Source organism: Magallana gigas, chromosome 2 (genome assembly GCF_963853765.1).
Source record: "Magallana gigas chromosome 2, xbMagGiga1.1, whole genome shotgun sequence".
Taxonomy (NCBI): Eukaryota; Metazoa; Mollusca; class Bivalvia; order Ostreida; family Ostreidae; genus Magallana; species Magallana gigas.
The window spans coordinates 55,800,785-55,811,475 of record NC_088854.1 but is presented as its reverse complement, the minus strand read 5'-3'; the positions used below and the strand labels follow the sequence as shown (position 1 = coordinate 55,811,475).

The window sequence follows — 10,691 nt, the reverse complement described above, 5'->3', positions numbered from 1 at the left end:
ACATCATTTTGTCTTTTATGTATAGATATTTGTCAGTATCATGATAATGTATAGATATTTGTCAGTATCACAATAATGTATAGATATTTGTCAGTATCACAATAATGTATAGATATTTGTCACAATAATGTATAGATATTTGTCAGTATCACAATAATGTATAGATATTTCTCAGTATCACAATAATGTATAGATATTTCTCAGTATCACAATAATGTATAGATATTTCTCAGTATCACAATAATGTATAGATATTTCTCAGTATCACAATAATGTATAGATATTTCTCAGTATCACGATTAGGTATAGATATTTCTCAGTATCACGATAGTTTTTTGGCAGCCACCAAATAGTTTTTCTTACCTTCTCTTTTCGGTTTCTGCATTTCATTATTACAAATAACACAAAATGTATGTATGCTGATAGTTGCATGTAAAACCTGCAACAATTTATGAAAAACATTCAAATTATATGTAATTAACAACGAACAAATTGAATATAATATTTCAGGTATTAAATAATAAAACCAAACAAACAAACATACAGACCAAAAAAAATAAGATAAACAAAAAATAATTATAACAAGAGGCCAATTGGCCTTAACGGTCACCTGAGTAACATATAACCCATACACAAACTTGTCGAGGAGTCTCATGTATGCATTTACGGTAATTAACAAGATTTCATTCGAATTCTGGAGTAAAAAAAATTATAAATTTGTAATGACGAACTGCCTGAAATCTTTCAAAAAAGAACTATGTAACCTATAATTTTGGCAAAAAAATTAAAGATCTGGTCTACAAAATCATGAATTTAGTTTTCCTTTCAAGTGTGTGGGAGTAAAGAAGATAATTTTTTAACATTATATGCATTAACACCTATACATCCATTTTGGCCTTGCCCTAGAGTCAAACCCATACCCCAGGTGACATGAAAATTAAAATTTCAGTAGAGGACTTCCTGGTAAACATAATTATTAGTCAGTTTTTTTTTATACAGATGTGTTAGAATAGAGAAGAAAATTTTTAAACATTATATGCATTTACACTATATTGCCATATTGTCCTCCCCCCGATGTCTTGAACCCCTGACCCAGGGGCCATGAATTTCATAATTTAGGTAAAGGAGATTGTGGATATCATAACCATGTATTTAGTTTTTTGCCCACATGTGGGGAGTAGAGAAGAAGATTTTTTAAGATTAATTACATTTTTTCTATAAGGCCATATTGGCCCAACCCTAGAGCCTGAACCCCTAACAAAGAGGTCAAGAATTTCACAATTTTGGTAGAGGGCCTCATGGACATCATAACCAGGCATTTAGTTTTTAACAAATGTATATGGGAGTAGAGAAGAAGATTTTCTAAGATTTAATACATTTTACTGAACTATATGGCCATATTGACCCCACCCTAGATCCTGAACCCCTGACCAAGGGGTCACGAATTTCACAATTTTAGTAGAGGGCTTCATGGACATCATTTTGCATTTAGTTTTTAACAAATATATATGGGAGAAGAGAAGAAGATTTTTCTAAGATTTAATACATTTTAACTATATTGCCATATTGGCCCCACCCTAGAGCCTGAACCCTTGACCCAGGGGTCATGAATTTCACGATTTAGGTAGAGGGCTTTATGGACATTATAATCATGCATTTAGATTTTAACAAATATATATGGGAGTAGAGAAGTAGATTTTTTAAGATTTAATACATTTTAACTTTATGGCCATATTGGCCCTACCCTAGAGCCTGAACCCCTGACCCAGGGTCATGAATTTCACAATTGTGGTAGAGGGTTTGATGGACATTATGACTATGCAACCAGTTTTTCCTCACATATGTGGAAGTAGAGAAGAAGATTTTTTAAAATTTGGCTTTTTTTTTGCATATTTGGCCTCACATTGGGCACCCCGGGGTTGGTAGAGCCATGAATTTCAAAATTTAGATTCCTCTTACCATAGAGATGCCTCACACCAGAAATGGTAATAATCAGCCTTACAGTTTTTAAGAAGAAGTAAAAAAAGTAAATTGTTAACGCACACGACGCACGTCACACAACGCACGTCGACGGACGAAAACGGATAGCAATAAACTCAGGTGACCTAAAAAGAAAACCCAAAAACAAAACAAAAGGAGTGGAAAAATTAGATCGCAAGTTAAGAACATTTTGCGATTTGTTCTTTCATGACTATTTCTCCGAATTCTTCTCCTTTTCTTTTTTTTTTTGCCTGGGATATCATTCGTTTTCGAGAACTCTGAGATTAAAAAAAGTGAGCCAAATTAAAATAAAGAATTCAATTTGTAATTAATTTATAACTGGTATATATTATTTGAAATTGTCATGCAGTACATATTATATAGATACTTTGTATGTATGCTTATTTAACCTTTTTGATCAGTTTTATTAAATTGACGTCGATTTATAATTGGTCCTTAAAAACATACCAATGTAAAAAGTACACTCCCATACTGATGATGGTAAAGAAATATAATTAAAAAAAAAGACCGAACTTTCATTGAAAAACCGTTAACATGAGATATAAGTAGATGCATACGGCTTTATCGGTGTTCTTGTTGGCAATACAACGTCTGAAGGCGCATGCGCTGTCAGTATGGTTTGGGGACTAATATTGGTATCTGTTGAAAATTAAATTGAACAACATCAATATAACATGCGGAAACCCAGTACCATGCAGAAAAATGCACACGCACCACTCGCTCGCGTGTACACAACGGTGACATTCCGTAACTTTTTGCTGCTGGTACCCTTCCTCGGTTGCAGTCACAGTTGGTAAAGACGCTGTCATATAGTTCTGTACAATGAAATGTCATTATTTATCTATACAACTATCATATATATACAGGAAATCATATATAAAGAGAGAAATCGTAGATAAACTTGGTTTTGACTATCAGTAAAATATATAACAAATATATCATTATTAGCCCCCTTCCGGTTTTCACCGGAGGGGACTATAGCTTTCCTCTGCGTCCGCCAGTCCGTCCCACTTCAGTTTTCCACACTTTTTTTCTTTATGCGTTTGAGGAATAATATGAAATTTGCTGAACAGCTTCAAAATGTCAAACTACAGATCAAGTTTACACTTTTGTAGCGTCTGGTTGACATATTTTCGAGAAAATTAATTTTTCATATTCCAATTTTTTTTATGTTCGGGTTCGATATTCTGCATAACAGTGCATTGTTTTCACAATTTCCACAAACCGGTAGGGGACGTGTAATACTCTCAGAATGCTTGTTATATTTAATTGTATCAAAATTAACCAACTTTAATTCGCGTATAGAAACTTTTTCCGAGGTTCGGATGATTGAGTCTTGTCGTCACAAATATTTCTTGCCACTAGTCGGCACTCAAATTGTTTCTGGTAAAATTTTTTCTCCAGATAATCTTTGGTGCTAAACCAGTATTTTCTCAGGATTTCGCGATATAAAGTCGTCGCGAATTTAAATTAGTTTACAGTATGGTAAATCTACATACATCTTTCGCTATATCTTTGTCTTTGGGTCTTGATTTTTGATAAGGTTTTCTCCTTAATTGCCTTGCGTTCTTTTATATCTTTTTGGTGGGGAGTGAAATAGAGCTCACATCTACAGGGTCTATCGTCTCTTTCCCTGTCATGCTTTGAATCTTTGAATACCGGTATATTGTTAATTTTTATTCATTAAATACAAAACGAAAACAACATCAAAATAAATAGGCCATTTTTATAACTTACGGAGTATCTAATGGTTTTAAGCATCATCGAAATTTGATCTTCTAAATTCTGAAGGAAATGAAATAAAATGTAAAAAGTAAGAGCAATCTTCGGAGAGCTTGTGAAGTATGGAGTTGAATCAAAAAGATAAAGTACAAAGTAACCTTTAAAGGAGAGCATATCTTCTGATCTGGTTTGATATTGGGTGTCTGTTTTGGCTGCATCTAAAAACAAACGAACAATTTATTCAGGATTGACCATGAAACCGCAAACATGGATTATTTATTGAACTTGGCGACAGTAAGAAATTTTTAATGTTACAGTATAAAACTGAATATCAAGATGTAGGCCAGATGACGTACATTTCTATAATTTTGTATAAATAATGTATGTACCTGTAAGCGCCATGTTTTTTTCTTTATTTTTGGACCAGCAGGTGTGATCTTTTAAAAAAATTAATATCGATGAAAAGTTACTACACATTATACCCACTGTCACTCAATTAATAGAAATTTGACTACAATACTTAGTAAATGCAGTATAAACATATCAAACTGTTGTTTTGAGGGAACTGTAATAATCATGACCATATTAGAAATTTTTTTAACTCTTTTGAAAAAGAATGCACAGTAAACAATTGAGAATGAAGGTAAAACTGAAGCATTTAGGTTCCCTTCTTTTTGCATGAATACATTTGAAATTTATGGGTTAATAATTCGTTATTGCAGTGATATTTTTAAAAATCTGGTTGGTTATTCATTGCCTGCCTTGTATTTTTCATCTTAAACTTCACCAAACTTTACATTCAAACTATGAAACACCATGGACGGTTTCCTGACATTCAACACAATGACGGTACTGTAAATGCCCTAACATAAAGACAGTACTGTAAATGCCTTAACACAATGACAGTACAGTAAATGCCCTAACAATATGACAGTACAGTAAAAGTCCTAACACAATGACAGTACTGTAAATATCCTGACACAATGACCGTATTGTAAATGTCCTAACAAAATGACACTACTGTTAATGCCCTAACACAATGACAGTACTGCAAATATCCTGACACAATGACAGCACTGTAAATGCCCTAACACAATGACAGAACTGTTAATGCCCTGACACAATGACAGTACAGTAAAAGTCCTACCACAATGACAGTACTGTAAATGACCTAACACAATGACAGTACTGTAAATACCCTAACAAAATGACATTTCAGTAAAAGTGCCTACACAATGCTAGTACCGTTAAATTCCTTACACAATGACAGTACTGTAAATGTCCTAACACAATGACAGTACTGCAGTTATCCTGACACAATGACAGCACTGTTAATGTCCTGACACAATGACAGTACAGTAAAAGCCCTTACACAATGACAGGACTGTAAATGTCTTAACACAATAACAGTACTGTAAATGCCATAACACATTGACAGTACTGTAAATGTCCTTACTCAATGACAGTACTGTAAATGTCCTAACACAATGACAGTACTGTAAATGCCTTAACACAATGACAGTACTGTAAATGTCCTAACACAATAACAGTACTGTAAATGCCTTAACACAATGCACTACTGTAAATGTCATAACACAATAACAGTACTGTAAATGTCCTAACACAATGACAGTACTGTAAATGCCTTAACACAATGCCAGTACTGTAAATGCCCTAACTTAATGACAGTACAGGAAAAGTCCTTACACAATGACAGAACCGTTAAAGTCCTAACACAGTGACAACACTGTTAATGTCCTGACAGAATGACAATACAGTAGAGTCCTTACACAATGGCATAACTGTTAATGCCCTAATACAATGGCAGTACTGTAAATGCCCTAAAACAATGACAGTACAGTAAAGTCCTTACACAATGGCAGTACTGTAAATGCCCTAACATAATGACATTGCTCTAAATGTCTTAACACAATGACAGTACTGTAAATGTCATAACACAATGACAGTACTGTAAATATCCTGAAACAATGACGGTACAGTAAAGTCCGAACACAATGACAATACTGTAAATGCCTTAACACAATGACAGTATAGTTAAAGTCCTTATACAATGACAGTACTATTAAAGTCCTGACACTGTGCCAGTACTGTTAATGTCCTGACACAATGACAGTACTGTAAAAAGTCCTAATCATGTTCCCAGTCCCAGCCTCTACATCTCCATGAGGGTATACCGCCAATCTTTTTATTGATCGACAGCACTCTTCGAGTTCTAAATCGTCGATGCTATAAAATAAGATAAAGTATTATATCTTCAGTTTGTGTTTGAAACTAGAACATATTAAACAGATAAATAACTAGAAAGTCTATTATTCTATATTCCTACATCAATATTGTTTTACATTTGTAGAAAATTGTTCATGCTCTAGTAATCTGAAAGAAGGATATCTTCTTGAAATTCGACATAAACGAGAATTTATCATTTATATTTCTGTTAACACATATCAGTATATCATGGAGGAAAATATAAAGTGGTTGCTACATAGAACTACAAGTATAACTTTTGTTCGAATTAAAAAATAAAATAAAATGATGAAATTAAATCATATATAACTTGTGTTGTTTTTAATGAACATGGTGCTTAAATATAATTCCAAAGAACGCTCTTGAACATATGCCAGAAGAGCAATTGCAGTTCACATCGCCGTTAGCTTACGTAACACATTTGCCTACATTAATTACTTGCAACAGTTTGCAAATAAGATGATTTCTAATTTTATTTAAAAAAAAAATGTTATTAGCTTAAAACTGGTAAGATCGAATGTTGTACGATATATTAATCCTTTTTCGATGTTGATGTTATCTTCTTCGACTCCTAATGTAAAACTTTCCTCAAATTTTTGCTGTAGCCTATTTAAAGTGAACTTCTTGCGGGTATAAAATGTATCAACAACAAACGTGACGCGTAATATCATTGTGACGTCATAATAATTTTTAACAGCCAATTAAAACGTTGTTAATTTTTACGGGTTGTACACGTGTTTTACATTTTGTTAACAAGTAGACTGAAACAATAACACATTCTCCTTTTTCATTTGATTTAGGCTGTGGTAGTTATTCTACCTCTCCCACTTATTTATAACGACAAACGTATATCTAATAGGAAAACAGCCTATTCTCTTCGGTGGTCCATGTGGGTATGGAGGTAACAAGTAATATACATGTAGAGGTTTTTTTTTCAAGGGTTATGTGATTTTTTTTATTTATTTAATCTTTGGGTCTCCTAGTATTAGTCTAAAAATTGTAGAGTTCAGGCTTTCAGGGTGTTGTCAATCTTATGCTTTTTCATCCTGTAATCCATAGAATATTCTATTTATCTCGAGCCTAAATAGGACTTGACCGTACCAACTGTAAATTTCACTGTCGGTAACACCCGGTCAGTCTTGCATACGTTACCTGACAGTGGGTGATCTTATTAAACGTGTCTAGTTTTAATAAATATTTATCCTGTTTAATTCACCAATAAGAAGGGAAAGTCTTAAGTTTTTGGAATATGAAAAAATGATCCTGTCATTTTAGAAACGCATGTCGCTGTAATGTAAAATTTCCTCCTTAAAAGTGTGAAGGAGCCAATTGGAATATTGTATAAATTGATTATAAGAACGAGAAAATTTCAAAGGGTTTCCGACGATGTGTATTTAAAATTTAAATCGCGCGCTAAGTTGGTAAGATTTGTCATGAGATTCACTTATTATTCCTTTGGAATTTTGTATTGTACTACAATTGTATTATGCAACATAGCTTACTAGTATCACTTTTGCGACGTCTCACAAAATGGAATAAAGGAATTTGCTGGTTATTCCCACCAAGAGCAGTAACAGTACATCAAATTGTGCAGAAACCCTAAAAACACTCATAAAATGCAACGCTTATTTCATATAAAATATCTTCACCCGACTTTTTAAATTTTTAGTTAAAAGTTTCAATTGTAGCTGGGGCAACTTTTCAATTTACAGCCGATGCGAATATGCCAATAATTGCAACCGTAACCTTTTGTAAAGGTTGTTTAAAAGTATTAAAGTTAAAATTTCTTTTAAAATATAATTTCTTGTTCATTTTGTCTATCTTTGTGATTCAGAATAGAGAGTCATTAAGTCAGTAAAGGAATTTAGATTTCATTTGTAAAAAAAAAACTCCTAGGTTGACGTAGCTGAAGGATTGAAAGACGGTCTGTCGACGTGAATTTTTCCGTAGAGCGCCATAATTCTAATCAGAGAAAACTCCGCTCTGATAATGTGCATCATGAAACGTGTCGTTCACTGCTCTCTATACCCCATTACATATTAAAATCAACAGCAGCAAAGTCCGTAACTCCGGTGCTGAGTAAGCTGATCAGAGTCCCGATGCTTTGAAAGCAACAGTCAATTTACTATCCCGTACTCTGTTTCCGATAACCTTGGACTTCATTGGTATTCAATAAGGCTTATTACTTCATTATAAAAGGGAAACTACTCAGGATAAAATACCATCTACATCAGTCTGACTCCCATGAACCTCTAGAATTAAGGCTTTAATTATTTTGTGGTACACTTTGAAACCCATTTAATTAGATGGCTTTATTCTGTATCTCTCCCAGACAGAAATATCACAATGTTGGAAACAGGAAAACGAGTCTCCACTGACTTCTAGGTCAGAGGGTATTCAATCCATTTAAGGGCCAATACCTTATGTCCATCTAATGCATTAATGATTTTAACGTTTAATTTCACACCAAAATACTTCAAGATCCTATTTATGACTTGCACTTCCGGTGAACATTTCACACGACTGAAGGATTGGCTGGTCTTTTGGTTACGGCAACAGTTGCGTGCATATTGAAATATTAGACATCATTATTTCTTATGAAGAACGATACGATTATTAGACTATGCCCCCTCCCATCCATCCATCTCTCTCTCTCTCTCCTGGCACGCACTTTTAAAATTGCAAAACCTGGCCTCTTTTCTGACATGTGCGGAGCATTCTTATTGAAAATATCACAATAAATATAAAATGCATTTTGCAAGTGTAGGGACTTGTTTGTATACAGGCATTACTTTGTTGACCTGCCGATTCTAAAAAATAGTTAGAGGGATGCACCCATACTTGCAATAGCAATGAGAAAAGAAAACCTAGGTTACAGAAAGAGATTGTTTTTCAGTGTATTCTGATGCTAGTGCTACTTATGGGCCAGGGCTTTTGGGGATGATACTTTTTTTCAACTGAATGTGTAGTGAAAAAATGAACAGAAGTTGAACTTCGAGAGACATAACGGCGATAGAATTTGCTTTGCCCAGTATCATTGGAAGAAATTTTGTTGAACAAATGTGTTACATGTAAATGATATAATGGTGATAAACACAGTTGTACGACTATTACAATCACACAGCAGAAAACAGTCTCAAAAGCATATGTTTTCAAAATACATGTATTTTTATTTTGCAAAGTACACCATTTCTGTCGATATTCAGTGGATCCTCAGAGGCGGATTATTTAATCAACTTGTTGATTATGAAGACGGGAAGGGGGAGGGGGGTTCTAACGATTTTTTTTTCAATTTATTTATTCTGTATATGGTCTATATACAGCTTTGTTAGAGCAATGAACAACACATTGTCTAGATTTTCGAAATCCGGTTCAGCTGATGATTCCTTTACTCAAAATTGGACAAGGTCAGATCACAGCCAGTGTTATGGGTTTGGTCCCTGCGGTTTTTTTTATTTGAAAAGATTTGAATTTCCAGCATTAGTCATTCGACGATGCAAGGATTTTTAGAATATTATAAGATCATGTGCATATGGGACCTGGTACTCTTAGTATGGCATTGAAGATGTTGATATATATATTTAACAAGAGGCCAATTGGCCTTAACGGTCACCTGAGTAGCATATAACCCATACAAACTTGTCGAGGAGTCTCATATATGCATTTAATTAATTAGGTTTCATTCTGGAGTAGAAAAATTATAAATTTGTAATGACGACCACCTCTCTGCCTGAAATCTTTCAAAAAGAACTGCGAAACCTATAATATTGGCGAAAAACTTAAAGATCTGGTCTACAAAATCATGAATTTAGTTTTCCTTTCAGGTGTGTGGGAGTAAAGAAGATAATTTTTTAACATTATATAGATCAACACCTATACATCCATTTTGGCCCTGCCCTAGAGTCAAAACCTATACAACAGGGGACATGAAAATTAAAATTTCAGTAGAGGACTTCCTGTTAAACATAATTAAAAGTCAGCTTTTTATACAGATGTGTGAGAATAGAGAATTTTTTTTTAAAACATTATATGCATTAACACTATATTGCCCCCCCCCATGTCCTGAACCCCTTACCCAGGGGCGATGAATTTCACAATTTTGGCAGAGGAGTTAACGGACATCATAACCATGTATTCAGTTTTTTCCCACATGTGTGGGAGTAGAGGTGAAGGTTTTTAAAGACTTAAAACATTTTTACTATATGCCCATATTGGCCTTACCCTAGAGCCTTAACCCCTAACAAAGAGGTCACGAATTTCACAATTTTGATAGAGGGCTTCATGGACATTATAAACAGGCATTTAGTATTTTACAAATATATAAGGGAGTAGATAAGAAGATTTTCTAAGATTTAATACATTTTTACTATATGGCCATATTGGCCCCAATCTAGAGCCAGAACCCCCAGACCCAGGGGTCATGAACAATTTTCAGAGGGCTGCATGGACATCATACCATGCAACCAGGTTTTTCCTCACATGTGTGGGAGTAGAGAAGAAGATTTTTGAAAATGTGGCTTTTTTGGGGGAAATTTTGGCCCCACATGTAGCGCCCCGGGGGTGGTAGAGCCATGAATTTCACAATTTAGATTACTCTTACCAGGATGCCTCACGCCAAAAAATGGTAATAATCAGCCTTGTAGTTTTTAAGAAGTTAAAAATGTAAAATTGTTCACGCACGACGGACGACGACAGACGAAAAC

General features: G+C 34.2%; 1 long non-coding RNA gene across 2 annotated transcripts; it reads right to left on the bottom strand.

Moving 5' to 3' along the window:
* Positions 1-385: 385 nt before the first annotated feature.
* LOC136273159 (uncharacterized) lies at positions 386-6,620 on the bottom strand. Of its 2 annotated transcripts, XR_010711373.1 has the most exons (6): positions 6,515-6,615; positions 4,113-5,970; positions 3,882-3,941; positions 3,739-3,786; positions 2,559-2,640; positions 386-2,258 (listed from the first exon to the last, which is right to left on the bottom strand). It is a non-coding gene; the product is annotated as an uncharacterized lncRNA (long non-coding RNA). The 2 variants fall into 2 exon arrangements; XR_010711372.1 differs by having other exon boundaries at positions 4,113-6,620.
* Between the last annotated feature and the right edge of the window lie 4,071 nt (positions 6,621-10,691).